Source organism: Saccopteryx bilineata, chromosome 8, assembly GCF_036850765.1.
Source record: "Saccopteryx bilineata isolate mSacBil1 chromosome 8, mSacBil1_pri_phased_curated, whole genome shotgun sequence".
Taxonomy (NCBI): domain Eukaryota; kingdom Metazoa; phylum Chordata; class Mammalia; order Chiroptera; family Emballonuridae; genus Saccopteryx; species Saccopteryx bilineata.
In genome coordinates this window covers 31,666,378-31,694,244 of record NC_089497.1, presented here as the reverse complement: position 1 = coordinate 31,694,244, position 27,867 = coordinate 31,666,378, and positions in this window count along the sequence as shown.

The following is a 27,867-nucleotide window of genomic DNA, read 5'->3' as shown; positions in this document are numbered from 1 at the left end:
TTCTCCCTCAATATTAGTTTTTTCCTTTCTCCTTTACGTCTCCTCTCATTCAAACCTCAATAATGAACAAATTATCTTATCTGGGACACAAACTTATGTTTGTGGCATTTTGGGGGGTTTTTACTTCACCTTTTTAACTCACTAGCAGTGCTCCCATCCCTGGCTCTCCATTTTATCTAGTTCTTGTTCCACTAAATACAGTAGTAATTTTTAAATTTGTCCCCCTATTTTTCTGTTTCCCTTTTATTCCTCTATCATAACTCTTAGTCAACCAACAGCTAAAAGCAAATCATTTTACTCTTGACCCAAATTTTTTCCTTATTTGCTTTTTGTGGTCCATACCCCCTTTTTTTTCTTTTTTTCCTTTCTTTTTCTTTTTTTTTTTTCCAATGCAGGCCCTCCATTACAGGCATTGTTTGTTATATTTAGTACAATATAATTCACAGTTCACCACAAGATTTTCTCAAGAAAGAGGGGAGAGGAGAGGAGAGGAAAAAAGGAGGGGGAATAATTTCCTTTTTAAAAATTTTTACTTTATTTTATTTTTCTTTATTTAATTATTAATTTAAAAAAACAACTTTTTGATTTTTTATTTTTTTAACTTTTTACTCTTAATTAAATCTCATCAATACTATCAACAAAACCACCCTCAGATGCCATTAAGGGAGAGAAAATCAAATATCATGGATACAAAAGAAAGAGAGGTAACACAGATAGATGAGAAAAAAATCTATGGAGAAAAAAATTAATATATTGGGAACCTTGGAGTTAAATGACAGAGAATTTAAAATAGAAATCCTAAAAATACTCAGAAATATACAAGAAAACACAGAAAGGCAATTTAGGGAGGTCAGAAAAAAACTCAATGAACACAAAGAATATATTTCCAAGGAAATTGAAATTATAAAAGCAAATCAAACACAGATGAAAAACTCGATTCACAAATTGAAAAATGAGGTAACAAACTTAGTTAATAGAACAGGCCAGATAGAAGGTAGGATTAGTGAAATAGAAGGCAAGCAACTTGAGGCACAACAGAGAGAAGAAGAAAGAGACTGAAAATTAAAAAAAAAAAAAGATAGCCCTACAAGAATTATCTGACTCCATCAAAAAGAATAACATAAGAATAATAGGTATATCAGAGGGAGAAGAGAGAGAAAATGGAATGGAGAACATACTCAACAAATAATAGATGAGAACTTCCCAAGCCTGTGGAAAGAACTAAAGCCTCAAATTCAAGAAGCAAACAGAACTCTGAGTTTTCTTAACCCCAACAAACCTACTCCAAGGCACATCATAATGAAATTGGCACAAACCAACGGCAAAGAAAAAATTCTCAAGGCAGCCAGGGAAAAGAAGAATACAACATATAAAGGAAGGCCCATTAGATTTTCATCCGATTTCTCAAAAGAAACTCAACAAGCTAGAAGAGAGTGGACCCCAATATTTAAAGTCCTGAAAGAGAGGAACTTTCAGCCACGAATACTATATCCATCAAAGTTATCCTTCAAATATGAAGGAGAAATAAAAACATTCAGAGATACAGAAAAGATAAGGGAATTTATTATCAGAAAACCCCCACTCCAGGAATTACTAAAGGGGGTTCTCCAATCAGATACAAAGAAAAAACAAAAACAAAAACCACAAGTAAAAGCTCCAAGAAGAACACAATAAAACCAAATTTAAACTGTGACAACAACAAAAAGAAAGGGGGGAGAGGATGGAGATTAACAGTAGCAAAGGATGATGGAGTGCAAAAGTACTCACAAAATAGTGCACTACAATGAACAGGGTAGGAACCCTTTTCATTACTTAAAGGTAACCACCATTGAAAAAACCGCCAGAGAAGCCCATGATTTAAAAAAGATAGCAACAGAGGAAAGATGTATAGAATACAACCAAATAAAAACAAAAGATAGAAAAATGAAAGAGAAGGATCAAACAAGACACAAAACTAACAGAAAGCAAGATATAAAATGGCAATAGGGAACTCACAAGTATCAATAATTACACTAAATGTAAACGGATTAAACTAACCAATAAAAAGGCATAGAGTAGCAGAATGGATTAAAAAACAAAATCCAACTGTATGCTGCCTACAGGAAACTCATCTAAGAAACAAGGATAAAAACAAATACAAAGTGAAAGGCTGGAAAACAATACTCCAAGCAAATAACATCCAAAAAAAAGCAGGTGTAGCAATACTCATATCGGATAATACTGACTACAAGACAGGAAAAATACTCAGAGACAAAAATGGCCATTTCATAATGGCTAAGGGGACACTGAATCAAGAAGACATAACAATTCTTAATATATATGCACCAAACCAAGGAGCACCAAAATATATAAGACAGCTACTTATTGACCTTAAAACAAAAACTGACAAAAATACAATCATACTTGGAGACCTCAATACACCGCTGACGGCTCTAGATCAGCCATCCAAACAGAGAATCAACAAAGATATAGTGGCCTTAAACAAAACACAAGAGCATCTGGATATGATAGACATCTACAGGACATTTCATCCCAAAGTGACTGAGTATACATTTTTCTCTAGTGTATATGGATCATTCTCAAGAATTGACCATATGTTGGGTCACAAAAACAACATCAGCAAATTCAGAAAAATCGAAGTCGTACCAAGCATATTTTCTGATCATAAAGCCTTGAAACTAGGATTCAACTGCAAAAAAGAGGGAAAAAATCCCACAAAAATGTGGAAACTAAACAACATATTTTTAAAAAATGAATGGGTCAAAGAAGAAATAAGTGCAGAGATCAAAAGATATATACAGACAAATGAAAATGACAATACGACATTTCAGAATCTATGGGATGCAGGAAAAGCAGTGATAAGAGGGAAGTTCATATCACTTCAGGCCTATGTGAACAAACAAGAGAGAGCCCAAGTGAACCACTTAACTTCACACCTTAAGGAAATGGAAAAAGAAGAACAAAGACAACCCAAAACCAGCCGAAGAAAGGAGATAATAAAAATCAGAGCAGAAATAAATGAAATAGAGAACAGGAAAACTATAGAAAAAATTAATAGAACAAGGAACTGGTTCTTTGAAAAGATCAACAAAATTGACAATCTCTTGGCAAGACTTACCAAGGTAAAAAGAGAAAGAACTCATATAAACAAAATCCAAAATGAAAGAGGAGAAATCACCACGGACACCGTAGATATACAAAGAATTATTGTAGAATACTATGAAAAACTTTATGCCACTAAATTCAACAACCTAGAAGAACTGGATAAATTCCTAGAACAATACAGCCTTCCTAGACTGAGTCAAGAAGAAGCAGAAAGCCTAAACAGACCTATTAGTAGAGAAGAAATAGAAAAAACCATTAAAAACCTCCCCAGAAATAAAAGTCCAGGCCCTGACGGCTATACCAGCGAATTTTATCAAACATTCAAAGAAGACTTGGTTCCTATTCTACTCAAAGTCTTCCAAAAAATTGAAGAAGAAGCAATACTTCCAAACACATTTCATGAAGCCAACATAACCCTCATACCAAAACCAGGCAAGATGGCACAAAAAAAGAAAACTACAGACCAGTATCTCTAATGAATACAGATGCTAAAATACTAAACAAAATACTAGCAAATCGAATACAACAACATGTTAAAAAAATAATACATCATGATCAAGTGGGATTCATCCCAGAATCTCAAGGATGGTTCAACATATGTAAAACGGTTAATGTAATACACCATTTCAACAAAACAAAGAACAAAAACCACATGATCTTATCAATAGATGCAGAAAAGGCTTTCGATAAAATACAACACAATTTTATGTTTAAGACTCTCAACAAAATGGGTATAGAAGGAAAATATCTCAACATGATTAAGGCCATATATGATAAACCATAGCTAATATCATATTAAATGGCACAAAACTGAAGGCTTTCCCCCTTAAATCAGGAACAAGACAGGGTTGTCCACTCTCTCCACTCTTATTTAATGTGGTACTAGAGGTTCTAGCCAGAGCAATCAGACAAGACAAAGAAATAAAAGGCATCCATATCGGAAAAGAAGAAGTAAAGGTATCACTTTTTGCAGGTGATATGATCCTATACATTGAAAACCCCATAGAATCCACAAAAAGACTACTAGAAACAATAAGTCAATACAGTAAGGTCGCAGGATACAAAATTAACATACAGAAGTCAATAGCCTTTCTATATGCCAACAATGAAACATTTGAGAACGAACTCAAAAGAATAATCCCCTTCATGATTGCAACAACAATAACAAAAAAATACCTAGGAATAAACTAACAAAGAATGTAAAGGACTTATATAATGAAAACTATAAACCATTGTTAAGGGAAATCAAAAAAGATATAATGAGATGGAAGAATATACCTTGTTCTTGGTTAGGAAGAATAAATATAATCAAGATGGTCATATTACCCAAAGTAATATACAAATTTAATGCAATTCCTATCAAAATTCCAATGACATTTTTCAAAGAAATGGAGCAAAAAGTCATCAGATTTATATGGAACTATAAAAAACCCCGAATAGCCAAAGCAATCCTAAAGAAAAAGAATGAAGCTGGGGGCATTACAATACCTGACTTCAAACTATATTGTAGGGCCACAACTATCAAAACAGCATGATATTGGCAGAAAAATAGACACTCAGACCAATGGAACAGAATAGAAAACCTAGAAATAAAACCACATATATATAGTCAAATAATTTTTGATAAAGGGGCCAACAACACACAATGGAGAAAAGAAAGCCTCTTCAATAAATGGTGCTGGGAAAACTGGAAAGCCACATGCAAAAGAATGAAACTGGACTACAGTTTGTCCCCCTGTTCTAAAATTAACTCAAAATGGATCAAAGATCTAAACATAAGACCTGAAAAATTAAGTACATAGAAGAAGACATAGGTACTAAACTCATGGACCTGGGTTTTAAAGAGCATTTTATGAATTTGACTCCAAAGGCAAGAGAAGTGAAGGCAAAAATTAATGAATGAGACTACATCAGACTAAGAAGTTTTTGCTCAGCAAGAGAAACTGATAACAAAATAAACAGACAGCCAACTAAATGGGAACTGATATTTTCAAACAACAGCTCAAATAAGGGCCTAATATCCAAAATATACAAAGAACTCATAAAACTCAACAGCAAACAAACAAACAATCCAATAAAAAAATGGGAAGAGGACATGAACAGACACTTCTCCCAGGAAGAAATACAAATGGCCAACAGATATATGAAAAGATGCTCATCTTCTTTAGTTATTAGAGAAATGTAAATCAGAACCTCAATGAGATTGGCCCTGACCGTTTGGCTCAGTGGTAGAGTGTCAGCCTGGCATGCGGAAGTCGTGGGTTCGATTCCCAGCCAGGGCACACAGGAGAGGCGCCCATCTGCTTCTCCACCCCCCTCCTTCCTCTCTGTCTCTCTCTTCCCCTCCCACAGCCGAGGCTCCATTGGAGCATAAAGATGGCCCGGGTGCTGGGGATGGCTCCTTGGCCTCTGCCCCAGGCGCTAGAGTGGCTCTGGTCGCGACAGAGTGATGCCCTGGATGGGCAGAGCATTGCCCCCTGGTGGTCATGCCGGGTGGATCCCGGTAGGGTGCATGTGGGAGTCTATCTGACTGCCTCCCCATTTCCAGCTTGAGAAAAATAAAAATAAATAAATAAATAGATAAACATGGACATTTTCATTAAAAAAAAAACAAAAACAAAAAACTGCAATGAGCTACCACCTCACACCTGTTAGATTAGCTCTTATTAACAAGACAGGTAATAGCAAATGTTGGAGAGGCTGTGGAGAAAAAAGAACCCTCATACACTGTTGGTGGGAATGTAAAGTAGTATAACCATTATGGAAGAAAGTATGGTGGTTCCTCAAAAAACTGAAAATAGAACTATTTTATGACCCAGCAATCCCTCTATTGGGTATATACCCCAAAACTCAGAAACATTGATACGTAAAGACACATGCAGCCCCATGTTCATTGCAGCATTGTTCACAGTGGCCAGGACATGGAAACAACCAAAAAGCCCATCAATAGATGACTGGATAAAGAAGATGTGGCACATATACACTATGGAATACTACTCAGCCATAAGAAATGATGACATCGGATCATTTACAGCAAAATGGTGGGATCTTGATAACATGATACAAAGTGAAATAAGTAAATCAGAAAAAAACAGGAACTGCATTATTCCATACGTTGGTGGGACATAAAAGTCAGACTAAGAGACATTGATAAGAGTGTGGTGGTTCCGGGGGGAGGGGAGGGAGGAGAGGGAGAAGGAAAGGGGAGGGGCACAAAGAAACTAGATAGAAGGTGACAGAGGACAATCTGACTTTGGGTGATGCATATGCAACATAATTGAACAACAAGATAACCTGGATATGTTATCTTTGAATATATGTATCCTGATTTATTGATGTCGCCCCATCATTGATTGCTTTCTCATATGTGCCTTGACCATGGGCCTTCAGTAGACTGAATAACCCCTTGATTGAGCCAGTGACCTTGGGGTCCAAGCTGGTGAGCTTTTTGCTCAAGCCAAATGAGCCCATGCTCAAGCTGGCGACCTTGGGGTCTCAAACCTGGGTCCTTCCACATCCCAGTCTGATGCTCAATCCACTGTGCCACCGCCTGGTCAGGTCATATGAGTAATTTAATGAGCAATGTGAACTGGAGAACGGAATAGAGGTAGAGGTGAGATCAAGGGACCTGAGGGAAAGTGGTCATGGGATCAGAGAAGGAAAAGAGATTAGTGAAATTATAAATACATAACACAGGGTTATAGAGAGCAGGGCAGCAAATCCTGAAGGGAAGGGAGGAGGGCATTGGCAGAAAGCATCAAAGGGGGTATCAAGGGGAACATGGGGTGTGGGGGAGGGAGGTATATTCGGTGGGACACTTGAATCTATGTAAGCACAATAAATTAAAATCAATAAAAACATTTTAAAGAAAGAGAAAAAAAAAGAAAGAAAAAGGCCTAAGCAGGGAAAAGGGTGTGAGTCAATATTCACTTAAGCATTAGTAGAGTACATATTAAAAACTTCTGGCTGAGAAACAGAGGTGCCTAAAATAAATGGTCATAAATGTCAAGGATATGATGATGAAGATCCAGAATAACTTTGTATTCCACACTCAAGTATATCAACTTTAGTCTAACAGGGATGGGTTACTGTGAGAAATTTAACAAAAGGGAATAACATGAGCAATTGAGGTTTTACTAAGATTCTCCTCAGAGCACGATCTGCAGAGTAGTGTTGGTATCATGTATGAGCTTGTAAATGCAGAATCTCAGGCTCCATTCCAGATTTACTCATTTATTGGCATTTTAATGAGATGGCTGTGTGATTTCCATACACAGGGCGTCCTCAGGTTACAACGTTCTCAACATATGACATTTCGAGTTTAAGATGCTCACTACCATAAAAACTTAAAAAAAGTTGAGACATGATTGTGTCAGGTTACTCATTTTTGTCATTTTTTCTATTACTACAGTATAGTGAACAGTACAGTCTATTTATGTCCTTTTCCTTTTTCTGTGGCTTAGTTGTGTTTTTATGTTCTAGATCAGGGGTCCCCAAACTATGGCCCGCGGGCCGCATGCGGCCCCCTGACACCATTTATCTGGCCCCCGCCGCACTTCCGGAAGGGGCACCTCTTTCATTGGTGGCTGCGTCGCTCACATATAGTACTACTTCTGGTGATGCGGAACGGATGTGTCATGGCTCTGGAAACGCGTCATATCACTTGTTATGGCTAGCAGTGACAAATATGGAACTGGACATTAACCATCTCATTAGCCAAAAGCAGACCCATAGTTCCCATTAAAATACTGGTCAGTTTGTTTATTTAAATTTACTTGTTCTTTATTTTAAATATTGTATTTGTTCCTGTTTTCTTTTGTTTTTTTACTTTAAAATAAGATATGTGCAGTGTGCATAGGAATTTGTTCATAGTTGTTTTTTTTTTATAGTCTGGTCCTCCATCGGTCTGAGGGACAGTGAACTGGCCTCCTGTGTAAAAATTTTGGGGACCCCTGTTCTAGATTATGATTTTACAACTATGTTAAGATAAGTAAGTGACTTAGGTGAGGGTGTGTTTTGACTTATACCAAAATTTGAGTTACATCACTGTCGTAGGAATGAACCGTATTGTAACTTGAGGACCCCCTGTACATTTAATTTTGAAAATGCTGAATCAGATCATTCAAAAGTAAAATTTTTTTTTCACTAATGGAAGCAAGATTCAGTGAGGAGAAAAATTATATAAAGGTAAATGTAGTTCTATAGATACAAGCATATAAGATACAAGGTCACCACACATTTATGATGGCTGTTATAAAATGAGAGTAAATAACACATGTAGACTAGGATGTGGAGAAAAGGAAGCCTTGTACACTGTTGGTAAGAATGTAAATTGTTGCAGCCACTTTGAAGATCAGTATGAAGTTTCCCCCAAAATTAATAGAACTACCATATGATTCAGCAATTAATTCCACTTTGGGGTATTTATCAAAAAAAAAACAAAGATACTAATTCAAAAAGATATGTGCAATCCCATTATTTTCAATAGTCAAGATATTCAATGAACTTAAGTGTTCATTGATGGATGTAGTGTATATAGCAGGGGTTCCCAAGCTTTTTTACACAAGGGGCCAGTCCACTGTCCCTCAGACCACTGGAGGGCCGGACTATAAAAAAAACTATGAACAAATCCCTATGCACACTGCACATATCTTATTTTAAAGTAAAAAAACAAAACGGGAACAAATATAACATTTAAAATAAAGAACAAGAAAATTTAAATCAACAAACTGACCAGTATTTCAATGGGAACTATGCTCCTCTCACTGATCACCAATGAAAGAGGTGCCCCTTCCGGAAGTGCGGTGGAGCCTGGATAAATGGCCTCAGGGGGCCGCATTGGCCCGCGGGCCATAGTTTGGGGACCCCTGGTATATAGTATACAATGGAATATCATTCAGCCATAAAAGAATGGAATTGTGCCAATTTGGGACAACATGAATGAATCCTGAAGGCATTATACTAAGTGAAATAAGACAAAGATACCATATAACCTCATTAATATGTGGAATTAAACAAAGAAAACAAGCTTGTAGATACAGACAACATATTGGTGGTTGACAGAGGTAGTGGCGGATGGGAGGAAAATTGCTGAACAAGGTGTCAATATAAACAAACTTCCAATGATAAAATAAGTCATGGAGATATAATGTACAGCATGGTGACTATAATCAAAAGCACTGTATTGTATATTTGAAATTGCTAAGAGTAGATCTTAAAAGTCTTCATCACAAGAAAAAAATGATAACTATGCATGGCAACAGTTGTGAGCTAGATTTATTGTGGTGATTATTTCACAATATATACAATATCAAATCATTGTGCTGAATACTTAGGACTGATATATAAGATTTCAATTATATCTCAATAAAAAAGAAAAGGGATTTGATAAGTAATAGAAAATAAATGAGAGAAAAAATTGAGAAATAATTTAAAGAAAGAATAAGATGTATATCTATTGAATTAAATTTGAGGGTTAAGGGCGCAGGAAAAGTAAAAACATATGCCCAGCTAACAGCTAGGGTGAAAAAACAGATGATGGATATAGTAAAAAGAGCGGTGTAGAAAATACCTCATCACACAGCGAATAAAGTTGAGTAATAGTATGTTAAAATAACCAACAATAATGCAAAAATGATTTGTAAATTGTAAATCACTGATTTTATGGTGTTTTGCAGTTTATGAAACTCTTTTTCAATTGTGAAAATTTTAACCTATTGAATCACAGTAGTAAGTTAAATTTGATTTTTAAACAATATATAAATTTTATAAAATAATAATAGTTATTTGAAATTTAAGACTAGATTACTACCAAATCATAAGTTCATTGTTAGGACAACACAATTTATGTTCACAGATTCTTGAATTATGTTCTCTTATGTCCTATACTTGTGACTACTGCTCAAAAAAATGACAATTTAAAGATTTTTTTTCATTAGTATTAAAACAGTTATAGAAGAAATGGCCTAAGTTTTCATTTTTTATAATGATACTCTTGGGAGCTATTCTGCAAGCTATGCCCATATAAGCTATCCTTCAGCAAATATTCAATTCAACATTGCCTAATGTATCAACATTACTCCTGCTGATAATGGCTTTTTTTGTTTGTTTTTTAACTGAAGCAGTCTTAAAATTCCAGCAGAAAATGTACAGAACACTGTTGCTATAATGTCGGTGATAAAAAGTATAAAATAGCCTCACATATAAGGTTTGCTCAATATATCTGAATTCTCAATCTTGTCACCAAAATGATGAGAGGGAGAGAGGGAGGAAAAGAAGGAGGGAGATGATGATGATAGATAGATAGATGATACATACATACATATATACATACATATGTATATACATACATACATACATACATAAACAGAGAGCAAGATAACCAACTCTAATTATTTTATTCCATAAGAAAAATTATTGAATTGTCTGTCTTAACTCTAGATACACTGAAAATTTTATGTACAAAGGAAAAAGAAGGGTCAAATACCTATCAAGGAGCCACTGTGGAAAACAGAATGGAGTTTCTTCAAAAACTTAAAAATAAATCTGCCTTATGACCCAACAATCCCACTTCTAGGACTATATCTTAAAAATACCAAACACTAATTCAAAAGAAGATATTCAACCTCAGATTCATTGCAGCATTATTTATAATAGACAACATCTGAAAACAGCTTAAATGTCCATCAGTGAATGAGTGTATAAAAAAGTACATTTAAACAATGGAATACCATGCAACAGCATGGATGGACCTGGATATTATTATGCTAAATGAAATAAGCCCATCTGAAAAAGACAGGATCATATGATCTCATTTATATGTGAAATCAAATGACCACAATAAAATGAGGAACAAAACAGAAACAGAGGCAGGGTCACAGTGGACAGATGGCCAGCTCTAAGACGGAAGTGGGAAGAGAAGACTGGATCAAAAACGGTGAAGCAATTAGCCAAAAAACATATACCCATAACACAAAGATACAGACAACAGAGTAGCAATAAGGAGAAGAAAAGGTGGGTAAAGCAGGGGCAGGCGAGCAAAGAGGGGGAAGTGTGGGCAGAAAGAGACTTTGCTTGAGGCAGGTAGGGGGCATGATGTGGGGTATAGAAGGTGTTATAGTGAGTTGTATGCTTGAAAAATGGCGTTTGGTGAACCACGATGACCCAATAAATTTAAAGAGATAACTTAAAAAAACAAAACAAAAAACTTAGAGGTAAATCTTGACCCAAACCCTGAGCTAATTATTTTACAGTGTGAAACAAAAACAAGTTTACAGTTGTTCATATGGAAAATAATATAATAAGTAGTAGTCCAAGAATAAATTCAACTTCACATACTCATAACTATAAACTACTTTGGCCACACCCTGTATTATGTCAAAAATATATACAATATGTCCCAAAGATTATGCAAATTATTTTGAATTGATTTTTTTACTTTATTTTCTTTTTTTTTAATTTAATGGGGTGATAATAAAATTATGTAGAATTCAGGAATACAATTCTATAATACATCATCTATATATATATTGTATTGTGTGTTCACTACCCCACATCAAGATAAAGCAGACCATTTTTAAAGACCACATTTTGGTGCTTAAAGTTGGATAATTACCTAATTGTTTAGTAATAGGACACTGTTTTGATAAACATAATAATGCATCATAACTGAATAATCCTGTAAATTTGTTAAAGTTGAATATTTTTGGTAAAATGACTTGGTATATTTTGTCTTTACTATTTGAAAGATAAGACTTTTTGTCTAAGTCTAGTATACTTTTTTGTGACAGAGACAGAGAGAGATAGAGATAGGGAGAGATAGGGACAGAGAGACAGGAAGGGAGAGAGGGAGAGAGATGAGAAGCATCAATTCCTCTTTGCAGCACCTTAGCTATTCATTGATTGCTTTCTCATATGTACCTTGACCAGGGAGTTATGGCAGTCTGAGTGACCCCTTGCTCAAGCCAGTGACCTTGGGTTCAGGCTGGCGAGCTCTGCTCAAACCAGATGAGTCCGCGCTCAAGCCAGCCACCTCGGGGTTTTGAACTATTTTCATTTCTGCAATGAATGAACATTTTCATTTTCAAAAAAACCTTCCCAGCTTATATCGCCACTAGTAAAAGACTGAATGGTAAATTTTAATTTCAGTATAAATGCAGATTAAAAGAAGACTTTTCTCTTATTTTTCACAATGTGATTGAAAAATTTTAGAGTACCTTTTGGTATTTTCCTATATCACAGGAAATAGTAAAAAGAACATGAGTTTTGAGATAAGTTAAATCTGAGATCAAATAACAACCTGATATATTTTATATCCCTGTAACCTTGAATTTAGGTTCTTCAATTATGTTTAGAGTGATCTATCACATTAGAGACATTAGAGCTATAGAAAGCAATATTGTAAGAATATTAAACTCAACGTAAAATGTTTGATATAACATCTAACCAAGTAAAAGTGTAAAATATGTATTTGTCTATTTCTCCTTTTTTTACCAAAGAACATTGGAATTTTAATAAAAAGTAATTTTTTATTCAGAACATTTTCCTAGGTTACTTCCATGTGTATTGCAAATACTTTCAAATAGACTAAAACTGTCTGTAGGGCAGATGCGCTACGTTTCTTTATACATATGTTCTTCTTCTATCATTTCGTATCCATATTCCCCAGCCACACTGATGGAGCAGGGTACAGAATCTACTGAACAAATCGCTGAGTGTTGATGAGTGAATGAATGAAAGATGGGAAGAACCAAGCAAAGCTTTGATAGCAAAATGCACTTCCACTAACACATTGTTTATTCCTATGCACATTTGTGGAGGAAACAAAAACACTCGTTTTAGCCGACTAAATACAATATCTTAAAATGGCATCTTAAAAGTTAATATTTATTAGCTGATGTTATACTGGGAAAATATAATTGGGTTGTAAATCTTGTAAGTAATTTCATTTTTGAAGATCCTAGTTAAGTTGTATTACAGAATATGTTTATAGAAAAGAAAGAAGGTACTTATTTTACTGTCAGAATATACGAAGGTGAAATAAGACATTAGCAGAACTTTAAGCCCCTGAAATCAGAGACAAGTAATATCAGCATTATTCCTTTTAAAATAGCTTCAAGGAATAAAATATTACATGAGATGCTCAGAGAAAGGATCAACACAGGGTCCAGACTTGTACCCTAAAAAGGGGCATGTGAGACTATGACCCTGAATTTACTTTCTTGTAACTATGAAATGCAGTGGTGCATGACAAATAAGAAGTATTCCTTGTGCATCATGAAGTCCCAAGTATCGTAATGCCTTATTTTGAGACATTCCTAATCTATGTTACAGACTCAATGGCTGGAATGAGAATGGACACTTGTAACACCCTTTAAAAATAGGCAAGAAATAAAGGAATGCTTCATTGGTTTAATGTTTTTCGCACCTGTTTACAACTCATCTTTTACAACCTAAAAAATCAAATGCAGAAATCAAATGAAATCACAAAAAGTAACTCAAAATAGATCACAGACCTAAATGGAAATAAAAAAAAACTCCTAGAAGATCTCATAGGACAAAATTAGGATGACTTTGGGCATGATGCTGACTTTTTTTAGATTACAACAACAAAGACATGATCCATGAAAGAAAGAATTAATAATTGGACTTCCTTAAAATGAAAAACCCTGTGCTCTGCAAAAAAAAACATTGTCAAGAGAATGAAAAGATAAGCCACAAGTAGGGAGAAATTATTTGTGCAAGATGTATTTGATGGAGGACTGTTATCCAAAATAGTCAAAGAACTCTTAAAACTCAACAATAGGAAAGCAAACAAGCCAATTAAAAAAAAAAACTAATGAACAAAGTGAACTGAGGAATGGGATGGGGGCTGTGGTGATGTCACAGGGACCAGAGGGACAGCTGTCAGAGGGAAGAGGGTTGAGAGGATGGGATCAGAGAAGGTGAAGGAATTAGTGAAATTCCTTCAATGTGTCCATAAAGTCATGGTGCACTTTTGACCGGTCACAGGAAAGCAACAGAAGACAATAGAAATGTGAAATCTGCACCAAATAAAAGGAAAACCCACCCTCCCAGTTTCCGAAGGATGAGTGGCAGCATGTGTGCATGCGCAGATGATGATGTAACACTGTGTATACAGTGGAGCAGCCCACGGCCATGCCAGTCGAGATGTGAATGGTACAGAGGAAAGTCCAGTGTGTTCTGTGGCTCACTAAATTCGAATCCGTGGCCAAAGAGCAATGTGAATATCGGCACGTTTATAATGAAGCGCCACCACACATAGGAATAACATTACTCGGTGAAATCAACAGTTGAAGGAAACCAGCAGTTTGGTGGAGAAACCCTGTTCTGGTAGGCCATCAGTCAGTGATGAGTCTGTAGAAGCTATACGGGATAGCTACTTAAGGAGCCCTAAAAAATCTGTGCATGACTTTTTAGATTACATGCTAACCACATCGAACTGCACTGAATAGGTATGAAACTGGGAGAGTTTTCTTTTTATTTGGTGCAGATTTCACATTTCTATCGTCTTTTGTTGCTTTCCTGTGACTGATCAAAAGTGCATCATGACTTTACGGACACACTGTACTTGGTTCTGAATTCATTCCATTGCCATAAAAAATTATATAGTGTCTGGAAAACTCTACTCGCCACACATGTGAAAATGAGAATTGAAAAGGCAAATGATATCCTAGTATAGAGAAATTTTTTGGCCATGCAGATTCCTTGAAAGAATTTCAGTGAACCTCAAGATCGCTGGACAATGCTTTAGGAATCACTGTTCCACTGAATGCCAATGCTCAAAGTATAACTGATCCTTTACAAGTGAAATGCCTGAAACTACATTCTGCCAAAAGCATGGAGCTTAATATTTTGAAAGAATATGAAAAGTCAACTCTCAGAATAATGTATCAGGGAAAAGCACACTCATGGATCAGCTATAAAAGGCAGATAAATGTGCCGCTGAAATGAGGTACAGTAAATCTTTCAAAACAAGATTCAGCTGTCATCTTTATTGATGCTTCAGAAAATCATTAGCTAAAATAGTAAAGGACTTATAAGGACCCTGATGGGAAATACTTATCCAAAGAGAAGAATGTAGAAAATTAAATGTGAGCTTTTATGTAGGCTAATGGAAACTTAAGTAAACAGCTGGAACTTGTGAGGGGAGCCTTTTGGGGTACATTTGATCATAATTATATTAAATAAATTTTAGGTAAAGCTATTGTATGTTTGTGTATACATATCTACAAACTTATAATCTTATCAGAAGTGATTTGTGTAGTTAGTGAATTTAGGACAGCATATTGGACCAGTAATTTATTCTGGAGAATTGAGTTAAAGAGAAGGTACCTATACAACATTTATGATTTGTGTGATCACAAAGATGTGAGGAGTCAAGATAAACAAACAAAGAAGAAAGAGCTAGAATTCAACAAAACTACACAACACCACTTTCATAAGTCTCAATTTTGACCTTTTAGAAACAGAAAAAGGATAAGATTATAAGGAGTTATATATGAGTTGCCAATCAATAATATTTTTTTAAGTCTTACCATCATATTAAAAAAAGAATTCATACTAGGCATGCTAAATACATAGCCCTCATTCCAGGAATAAAGTATGTTAGAAGAACACTTGAACAAATGCAGGATAAGAGAGATGAGAAATAAGACTGAAAGGATGTTAGGTGCAGGTTAGAGTAGTAACTCCTCCTCGCCCCGTGTGCGTGGAGGAGTGACCCTGCCTGTTAGCACCACATTGGTAGAAATCTCCTGATCCAAAACCCCCACTTCTCTGGGAGCTGGAGTAGTAGCTACACTAGACTTGAGGGTCAGAGTTCAACAGTCAAGAAGACCTAGTTCATAAGAAAAGGTCAGTTAAGAAGATTAGGAAGAAGGCTGTCCTCTAAAGAAGATACCCTCTGCATTTGATGGCCCCACAGCAGCACAGCAACTCCTTGCCATCCACACTGCCCATCTCCTAGGTGTTGTCCTTAGTAAGCTCTGTCCTAGCCCAGACAGCTTTTCAGAAATATCAGCATTCCAGGTGAATGGTCATAATAGGAATGAATAAACTGGATGGTGCTAAATCACTGTCTTCTCATTGGTTGTATCAGATATCATCACGCATATAGACAGTCTCTGGAAAGCCCATTCTCTCATAGGTTTGATGTATCATTTTGGCCTGTGACACGTTGCATGAACACCTGGCTTTTACTGCAATCACCTTGATCTTTGCTGCTACTAGATGAGGATTGAAATGACATAAATCAGGGATCAGGAAGCTTTTTGACTGAGAGAGCCATGGATGCCACATATTTTAAAATGTAATTCCGTGAGAGCCATACAATGACCCATGTACGTTATGCATTATCCAATAAAAATTTGGTGTTGTCCCGGAGGACAGCTGTGATTGGCTCTAGCCACCTGCAACCATGAACATGAGTGGTAGGAAATGAATGGATTATAATACATGAGAATGCTTTATATTTTTAACGTTTTTTTTTATTAAAGATTTGTCTACGAGCCAGATGCAGCCATCAAAAAAGCCACATCTGGCTCATGAGCCATAGGTTCCCAACCCCTGACATAAATAAAATGGAGAAAGTCAGGAATCACAAAGACTTATCAATTTCTTAGGCAGAAGTCTGCAAACAATAGAAAACAAAACAGGACACTTTTTCAAATGTAATTCTCATAATATTTTAAAATTATAGATTTCAGTATTTTCTTGCTGAAATAAGATGGATAATACCAAATAACAAGTTATGTATACATAATCTATATATACTCACTTATTTGAAAGAAAGTAAATAATCAAAAAAAAAAAGAAAGTAAATAATCTAACATAAATCTGACTCAAACCCTTGGGTGGAAAAATCAAGAATTCCTTAACAAAAACAAATTCTTGTTTGGAAACCATAAGAATTTTGATTTGAGGTGTTTCTGTGACCCTCTGTGAGTTAAATCAAACTTTTATTATTATCAAAATGAAGAGTTAAAAAGTTCAGTTGGATATTAAAGATGATATGAGTTTTGCCATGTCAAATCAAATCCAAAATACTAACATCTCATTCAAGTCAAATATCAGCAACTCACTCTTTTTTTTTTTTGTAAGAGAAAAAGAAAGAGAAAGAGAAAGTGGGACAGACAGGAAGGGAGAGAGATGAGAAGCATCAAATTATAGTTGCAGCACTTTAGTTGTTTATTGATTGCTTTGAATGGGTGGGGGTGATCTTCTACCAAGCCAGTGACTCCCTGCTCAAGCCAGTGACCCTGGGTTCAAGCCAGCAACCTTGGGCTTCAAGTCAGTGACCTTTGGGCTCAAGCCAGGGACCATGGGGTCATGTCTATGATCCACGCTTAAGCTGGTGACACTGCGCTCAAGCTGGATGAGCCCGTGCTCAAGCTGGCAACCTCAGGGTTTCAAGCCCGGGTCCTCAGCACCCCAGGTGGATGCTCTAGCCACTGCACCACCACCTGGTCAGGCAGCAACTTGCTCACTTAAAAATACTTTTAAATAAAATTAATTTTCCACATTTTGGTTTAATTTGCCAATTTGCTTTTATGTCTTTTTTGAAAGTAAGCCACTATTTTCATTTCAAAAATGAAGTATGAAAATATTTTTTAATTGGCTTTATACTTTTTACAAACAAAATCTATTTCCAATACAAATCAAAGCAAGTGGCATGAAAATATTGTATATGCTTAAGTACATTGTTTTGAAAAAGGGGGTAAAGTAGTGGGCAAATCCACAACTTATCAAATTCTCAAAATTATATATAAATCATAAAATATTAAGAAGTAAAACCTGAGTGTTGTATTTTTCTTATTTTATTAATGAAAAAAAATAAAAATCACTGTTAAAAAAAATTGTACCCTGGTCAGTTGACTTCATGGTAGAGTATCAGCCCAGTGTATTGATGTCCCGGATTCAACTCCTGGTCAGGGCACACAGGAAAAGTGACTATCTGATTTTCCCCCTCCCTCTTCTCTCTCTCTCTTCCTGTTAAGCAATCATAGCTCAATTGATTTGAGTGCATCGACTCTGGTCACTGAGATGGCTCCCTGGAACCTCTGCTTCAGATGTTAAAAATAGTTCCTTTTTGAGCATGGGCCCCAGGAGGGCAGAGCATCAGTTTTGGATAGGGAGTTACCAGGTGTATCTTGGTCAGGGTGCATGTGGGAGTCTGTCTATCTCTCTCCTCTCCTCTCACTTGAAAAAGAAAAAAAATTATACTCATTTAGTGAGATTTTTGAAGAAGTGATGCTTAATCTTAGTTATCAATTTCAAAGTTTTCTTAAGGATGCTACCTTGCTATCTTTTATTTGGAAGAGATGTTAAAGTAGGATGTAGTTAATTTTATGTATAATAATCAATAATAAGATGGTCTTTGAAAAATTGTGGATACCTTGTTGAAAATTTTGCAACTTATATTGTCTTAAGTGCATGCTACTGTATTTTAACAAATGTTATTACTGTAATAGATCATGTATTATTACAATGTTTTAATATTACTTAAATATCTACTGTTGCTTAGTTCTCAACAAGCCTTGGGAGAAAATATCATATAATAGTCTAAAAAACTTATTCTACTTTGAGAAATAATAAGCATGAAGTAACTAGAAAATGATATAAGCTAGAGTCCAGTGTGGAACTATACAATGTAGATGAGTTCAGAAATTCAGAGAAGAGAAGAGAAAATCAAAACAGGAGAAAATCAATTGAGTGAAAATTTATGAAGGGAAGAGATACAGTGTTGATATAAAGGAAAGGCTTACCTAGAGAACAGCATAAGCAATAGCAATAAAACTGATCAGGTCAGAGAAGTTGGGTTCACTAAAGAGCACTATCCAGAGAGCCGTCAATCAAGTGAGATTGAGAGCAGGAACGAAGAAATAAGAAATTTAAAACAGGGACAACCTAGGGAAGTGATATTTTAAAACTATCTACCTGGAAGAAGTTTAAAAGTGGCATTAATATAATAATGAGTAAGTTGTATGAATGCAAAATTATCAATGTCTACATAAAATGATATTATTAAAAATGTAAAGAAAGAAACACATAAGACAGATTATTTTAAGGGGATATCCTATAAGTAATTTGTTGATAAAGGAAGCAAAACTATCTTGTCAATAGTATGGTTAATTTTGAACACTGTTATATTGTATAAGTAGTTATTTCTCTTTCTCTTCCTTTTCACTTGGTTTGCAAATTCAAGGTCAGTGCATATTTAAGGAGCATAAAATATAGATATAAAAGCATTTGTAATTATTATTTCTCATGTTTATGTGATTTTTAAAATAGTTTTTCTTAATGTAGGTTCTTCTGTATCAGAAAAATTATTGTGGCACCTTGAATTCTGCAAAAATTTGCCAGTGAAATTAATACTCAACCCAATAGGGGAAAATACTTTTGTGTAAAGCAAAACAGACTCATAGCTGCTAAAAAGACTATAAGGCAAAGGAAGAAAAATATCTAATTTTATCTAATAAATAGTTTATTCAACATGAAATCCTTGACTAATTTTATCTAATAAATAGTTTATTTAATATGAAATCCTTGACTAAGCACCTGTTTCCTCATGACATTCAGAAAAAGATGCTACAACTGATGGACAGAAAAATATTAAAGAAACAGGGAAATGTTTGACAGGTAATTGGTTTACTTTAGCAATGAAACACTATCATTGACTTTACAAAACTGTCAATTTGCTTTTAAGCCAGTAAAATTTTAATTAATTTTCTAATATAGTTTGGATAGTGTAACTCCTGGACCAAGAAAGAGAGAAATGGTTAAAATCATCCTTTAACAAGTATATTGCTTTGTTTTGACACACATCTGGAAGCATCTATCATCCTGTAGAAAAATCCTTTCTGTTTCTGATTTAAGAAGCCAGATTTGAAAAGCCTGAAATTCTATAGCAATGATTCTAATAAAAATAGGACTTGAAACTATAAGAGAAAAAAATTACATACAATTCTATTTGGCAGTTATGATTATAGCTATAACCAAAAATAGGTACCCTGAAGCATCAACAGATGGGAGCACAAAGGCATGTGTTCAGGGTCTGAAGGACATCAACAAGCACCTAATGATGGCCTTGTATTGATATAGGATTATTAGTTTTTCTGTAACTAGACAGTGTTGTTACTTTACCTTTATGCGGAGAACTTAAAAAGGAGATAAATTTGTGAATGTATTGAAAATGTGGCCATCAGACATTTATAAAGAGACATAGTTAGTGCCTAGCACCAATGGTATAATATAGCAACTAAAAGAGAATTTGAGGTCCTGGCCAGTTTTCTCAGTGGATAGAGCTTCAGCCCAGCATGTAGACATTCCAGATTTGATTCCCAGTCAGGACATACAGGAGAAGCAACCATCTACTTCTCTTCCCCTTCTCTCTCTCCCCCTCTAGAGCTTCTGCTGCAGGTGCTAAGGAGAGCTCAGTTAATTTGATTATCAATCTTAGATGGGGGTTGCCAGGTGGATCCCTGCCAGGGTGCATGTGGGAGTCTGTCTTTCCATCTCCTCTACTCTCACTTAAAAAAAGAAGAGAGATAGACAGAGACAGAGACAGAATTTGAAGTCAGCTTGTTTTTTCTCTATGGTGCCACAATTTATTGTATAAATTTAGGCAAGTTTTATTTTTGGGCTTCACTTTTGTAATGTGTAAACAAAGATAACAGTAATAATAAAAACATGTGTTGCTATATTTTATTATTATTATATTTCTGTAGGGAAAATAGCTGTGTTAGACTTGCTCGCTTTCACTTTGCATGACTAGTACACAAACATGTGGCAGCGCCATGTGTGTACAGCCTGTGTAAGGCTATAAGTACTTTCCCTCAGGGCAGATTGTTTGCCCACCACTGCAAAGAGCCACTTTGCTGTTCGTTCACCTGCTTCTGTGAGAAACCATTTTTTCCTACCTGTTTGCTCCCCCACCCTTTGTGAGACTCCAATAAATGGAATGACCTAATTCTTTCTAGCTCCGTAATTCCTTTACTGTCTTCCCGAATCTAACGTGAACCTACCTGCCTGGCCTCAGCCACCAGCACCACAACTGGCATACTTGTTGGGATTCAGATCAGATAAGTATGGAGCTGCCAATAACCTTGAAGGGTGGGATAGAGGAGTGGTCATTGTTCTCCAGCATATAATTCCCTGTGGCTGTCCTTTGGGCATTGTGCAGCAGGTGTTTTTCACAGCCCTACAAGCAGAAACAAAAAGCTCTGTGTAAGAGGCTGCATGAGGTCAAAACTCCAGAATGTGCTGCCAACTGAGCACCAACAGTGGCAGGAACTGCACCAGTTGCTGGAGGAAACTGATCATATTCAAGATCCCCAGTGTGAAATGCAGGCTGAGTACCTATGATACCTGGAACTGGAATAATCACTGGAGAACAAATTGCAGGTTCATGAGCTGCATTTTGCCGGGGAAGCTGAATTTGGCAGCGATAGTTGTTAGAGAAACAACTGCAGTTCAAGAGCTCGAGCTTCAGCTTCAGACTGAGAACTGGCACCAATAAGAGTCAAAATGGGCACTGAGGAAGGAGCTGCATTCTTGCCGGTGGAGTGACTCTTAGTTGGTGGTTGTAATTGTTTTCAACTCTTCTGAGGAGAAGGAGGTTCAGGCTGAAACTATTATCCACAGACTCAGAACCCAGCTGATGGTCTCCCAGAAGGTAAAAATCCAGCAGCAGAAAGTGCCTCAGGGACAGGCACAACCCCCTCCACAAGTAGTTGAGCACTCTGTGGTCTGGCCCAATGCCCAGATAGAGTTAATGGAGTTGAGGGCAAAATTCAGGCAGAAACCCACTGAGCTCCTGGTAAATTGGTTGCTGTGGTTGTGAGACAAAGGGGTGTATGGCATCATGCTCTTCGGAACAGAGATGGAGAAATTTACCACCATTATGATGCACTCCTTTCAAGGTAGCAGCTTCAGAACTGCCATGATAATGCAGGAAACCATACCCTATTAGAATGGGTGATGGCTGCCATTTATACAGTCTGGCAGAATGCTGGGGACTTGCTGGGGGCAGTGAGTCAGTGGCAGTCATATACTGTGCTGCAGTAGGTCCTCCAGGAACTAGATATGAAGAATGCTCCTTTCAACCTAAGTCTTGTGAGCCAGATGAAAGTCTTTACAGCAGGGATGAGGGACCTTATTCTCTGTAGCACCCCCTCAGTCCTTTTTGGGTCATTGGTGGCTATTTTGAACCCCCATGTGGGGTAGTCCCTTAATGCAGTTACACAAACTGTGACAGATTTGGACTCCACAGACTGGAGATGGCATGGGACTATAAGTTTGTGTGTATTGCTGCCTGTGCTGCCCCCCCCCCAACTAACAAGAGAAACACACCTATAAAGGTTACCTGAACACAGATGTGGGTAGATTTGATTGCGGCTGGGGCTGATAAAGTGAAATTAGATCGCAGGTCTAATAAAATCCTGTTAAAACTTTGGCAGCAGCTTAAGCCACAACAGAGGTCCCAACCACTGAAAATGCAGGGAAAGTGGACAACCCCAGAAGTGACCAATAAAACAGTTGATATGCAGGTGACACAATTTTAAGATTATATGATGGAGACAGCTGAGGAAGAGTAGGGTCTCCAAGACACATGTTCCAGTTTGAGAAGGGGAAGACTGAGGGATGGGCAGAGACCACGGGCTCCATGTCAAATTGGCATTCCACTGGTCCTCTTCTAATGTACAATGGGTGTTGGCCTTGGTGGATACGGGTGCAGAATATTCCATCCTCTTTGGAAACCCAGAGCAGTTCACTGGGACTCCAGTGGCCATTGATGGTTATAGAGGCCAAATTGTTCAAGTGAAGCCAATAACTATTCCATCCAGGATAGAAAGACTACCTCTTAAGCTGTACAAGTTATATTTATCTCCTATTCCTGAACATATTTTGGGGGTATATATCTTACAGGGACTGTAGTTGAAAACCACAGCCAGGGAGTTCCACCTGCGGATCCAGGATAATATAAAGGAAATGTGGTACACAGGACATTCTCCCTTGCAACTACCCATTCCCAGTAGTGGGATTCAGCCAGTTCATACTGGTTCAGCGGAATTGATACCTAATTTTTTATTGAGTTTGATAAACTGGTTAAAGTGGCACTTGTAATCAGAGTTCTTTCTAAGTTGGGTGCCTATGCAGCTACCAATGTAGAAACCACACATTTACATTCCTTACTCTTTTTTAATGTTCATCTGCAAAACAGCATATTATAAGCACCCATAGTAATGTTCATTTCATCCATAGGTGAAATATAATTGTGTGAGGACACCAATCAATAAGCAGTATGAAGGCCCTGGCCAGTTGGCTCAGTGGTAGAGTGTTGGCCTGGTGTGTGGAAGTCCTGGGTTTGATTCCCAGCCAGGGCACACAGGAGAAGCACCCATCTACTACTCCATCCTTCCCCCTCTCCTTCCTCTCTATCTCTCTCTTCTCCTCCTATGGCCAAGGCTCCATTAGAGCAAAGTTGGCCTGGGCGCTGAGGATGGCTCCATGGCCTCTGCCTCAGGTGCTAGAATGGCTCCAGTTGCAACCAAGCAATGCCGCAGATGGGCAGAGCATTGCCCCCTGGTGGGCATGCTGGATGGATCCCAGTCAGGTGCATGTGGGAGTCTGTCTCTCTGCCTCTTCGCTTCTCACTTCAGAAAAAAAAAAAAAACCCAAAAAATATAGTATGAAAATATCTTAAATAGCAGTTTTATTATTTTTGTCAGGTATTATTTAATATTTCTTCATTAATATTTTAAAACTTTTTTATAACATAATCTAGTTTTATGTACCTCTTTTATTGTTGGACGAGGCTTGTGGCCATGAACAGAGCACTTATAGCAATCTATTGGGTTTTGGTCCCAGTTGTGGAAATGTATTGAAGTCTGTTACTCATTAGTGGAGAAACAATTGGCAGCTGTGTATGCTGCCCTTCTAGCCACTGAGAATATTACGGCCACAACTCCAGTTACGGTCAAGACAACATACCTTAGTGCAGAATGGGTGAGAGATTGGAAAACTGAATCACATGACGGTATGACCCAAACCTCCACCCTGGCCAAATGGGGTGCATACTAGCAACAATGCTGTGCTCTTAGCACCAGCCTGTTGAGGGAAGAAATGCAGAAAGTCTTGGGTCCAGTCACCTATGCGACCCTAGAATCAGGTGCAGCTGTGGCTTAGGAGGCAGAACCTGAAGTCAGTCCCTACCAGGAAGGACAGACAATCATCCCTGAGGATACCTGGTATACTGATGGTTCTAGAATTGGCCAACCTGCAAAGTGGATGGATATAGCTTTTTATCTGACCACTGAGGCTATCTGCATGGACATAGATATAGGTAGGCCAAAGCAGCCAATGACTGGAATTAAGAGCTGTGTGGCTAATTGCCTGTAATGAACTTTCACTTCTGGGGATATGCACCAACAGCTGGGATATCTATCATATACTGACCTTTTGGATTGATACTTGGTACATTAAACAGTGGATGGTAATGTGCCATCCTCTCTGGGGTCAGGCTATGTGGCAGGACTTCTGGGAAATAGGATACCAGAACCAGGTGACACTATATCATGTGAGAGGGCATGCCCCACTAGCCCATCCTGGGACTGATGAGGCAGACACCTTGGCAGGGTGCAATGATTGGATACTGTGCCCATAGGGGATGTGGCACAGTGGCTCCACTGGCAGCTTCATGTGGGGAAGAAAAGTATGTGGGCTACGATTAAGGCATGGAAATTGCATGTGTCCTATACAGAGGTACTTGTAGCTTGTGATCAATGGGCAGTGTCTTCCAAGGAGCACCCTTGGAGAAAACTGGCATCACCTGGAAAGATCCTGAGAGGTCGTGGTCCACTGACATGGTGGCATATACACATCATTGGACCCTTACCAAAGTCGGATGGGTATCAGTATGCAGTTACTTGAGTAGATATTGCCAGCGGTCTACTTGCTGCTTACCCTGACTGTAGCCCAGACCAGAGGGCAGTCATGCAGGCTCTGGACCACCTGAATGCTGCATACAGATGGCCACTGGTCCTTAAAAACGACATGGTACCCATTTTATTAATTCTATGGTGAAGCAATGGGCTCAAGACCAGGGGTTGGACTGGATGTACCATGTTCCCTACCACCCCCAGGCTGCTGGTATCACTGAGTGGTATAATGGACTCTTAAAGCAGAGACTGCGCCCTGGACGGTTGGCTCAGTGGTAGAGCGTCGGCCTGGCATGCGGGGGACCCGGGTTTGATTCCCAGCCAGGGCACATAGGAGAAGCGCCCATTTGCTTCTCCACCCCCCCCTCCTTCCTCTCTGTCTCTCTCTTCCCCTCCCACAGCCAAGGCTCCATTGGAGCAAAGATGGCCCGGGCGCTGGGGATGGCTCCTTGGCCTCTGCCCCAGGCGCTAGAGTGGCTCTGGTCGTGGCAAGAGCGACCCCCCAGGGGCAGAGCATCGCCTCCTGGTGGGCAGAGCGTCGCCCCTGGTGGGCATGCCGGGTGGATCCCAGTCAGGCTCATGCGGGAGTCTGTCTGACTGTCTCTCCCCGTTTCCAGCTTCAGAAAAATACAAAAAAAAAAAAAAAAAAAAGGCAGAGACTGCGACAGGAGGGAGGCACCTGCTCACTTGCTGGATGGACATGCAGCTTGTATACAGGACTGCAGGAGACCTTGATGGGGAGGCACGGCATCTGTGAAGATGTTGCAGATATGCACCAAGGACACTTTGCAGCTTCAGTGGACATAGGCCTGGACTATACAGGCCCTCCCACCTACTATGGGGTAGGGGTCTAGGGGTGGGCCTCCAGTTAACTCTCTGGGCAGAGCAGGGAGACATTGCAAAGGACTCCTTTGTAATCATTATAATTTTTGTATAACTTGTGCTTCGGCTGTAGTCTGTTTGTTTATGTAATGCACCTCACTCCTCACACAGGGACCATTGTGGAAGATACCTGTCAGGTAGATAGATTGTGAAGCGAGCAAGTCTTAAGGGGTGGATTGTTGGGAAGGTTGCTCACTTGCACTTTGCATGATTAGTGTGTGAGCACATGGCAGGGCCATGTGTGTATAGCCTATGTAAGGTTACGGGTGCTTTGACTCAGAGCAGACTGCAGATCGCTTGCCCACCACTGCGAGAGCCATTTCGCTGTTTGTTTGCCTGTTGCTATGAGAAGCAGTTTTCCCCTGCCTCTTTGCTCATCTGCTGTTGCGGAAATCTATTCAATAGAAATGGCTCACTGCTTTTCAGACCCACAGTTCCTCTACCATCTTTCCTAATCCAGTGTGAACCGGCCTGGCCTCAGCCACCAGCACTGCAGGTCATTGACCCTTACTAAAGAGACTGCAGCTTCTTGGTTACATGGGTACATGGTACCATTGGCTACGCTTCAGTTTGCTTGTTCGACTTTCCCTTTATATTACCACTCTGGAAATTCTCAAGTCTATTTAATTAAAGCATTTCATTTCCTCTTCAAATTAATCAGAGTCGCTAAGCATAGCTGGAGTAAAATATACAATCAAGTTTAACATGTCAGCCACGGACATGTATAGCTCTGATCTCCCCTTAAGAGAACGTGTTACAGTGAGCAGAGCCCCCTGAACGCCTCCATCTGCATGCAGCACTCACGCATTCTCTGTGGTGATCCAGCCAAAAGTGAGCTCCCTCCAGGCTGCTCTGAGCCAATAACTGGGTATAACGAGACTACTATAGCTGGATATTTTTGCCCCATGTGGGACCCTTCTAAAATCAGCCTTTGCTGGGAGAACTCATATTGGCCTGGCCACCACGTTCTCAAATCTGCACTTCAGTCTGAAGCTCTTTTACTCAGTTTTTTCTGTCTTTCCTAACATTTTACAGGTGTCAGACCTGCATGGCAGTCTTGGAGACTACTCACTTATATCTAACATTTACCCTTCACAGGCATGCTCCTCAATAAATATCTTACATGTCTAATTCCAACTTGGCATCTGCTTGTTGATGGACTTGAACTGGCTAACTAATTTTAAAATCATATCTATCTCAAACAGAGTCTTTCTTCATTTAATCCTATAGTATTTGTTTGTTTGTTTTTTAACTATAGTTGACATGCACTATTATATTAGCTTCAGGTTTATATCATAGTGATTACTATTTATACAACTCATGAAGTGATCACCCCAATAAGTCTAGTACCCATCTGACATCTATACAGGCCCTCCCACCTACTATGGGGTAATAACCATGGGGTAATAACCATCTAGTTATTATGGACTATATTCCCTACACTATACCTTAAATCCCCATGACTTTTTATAGCTGGCAATACGTACATCTTAATCTCTTTCTCTTTTTTTACCCATTCCCCCAACGCCCCTCACATCTGGAAACCATCAAAATATTCTCTGTATCTATGAGTTTGTATCCATTTGCTTATTCATTTGTTTTTTAGATTCTACATATAAGAGAAATCACCTGGCATTTATTTTTAACTGGTTGATGTATTTCACTTAGCAAAAATACCCTCTAGGTTTATTCATGTTGTAAATGGCAAAAAATTTTTATTTTATTAAGATTGCATAATATTCTGTTGTATCTATGTTCCACTTCCTCTTTATCCATTCATCTATATTTTTATGGATACTTAGGTTACTTCTATAGCTTCGTTATTGTAAATAATGCTGCAGTGTATATAGGGATACACATGTCTTTTTGAATTAGTGTTTTGGGTTTCTTCAGGTAAATAACCAGAAATGGAATTGCTAGG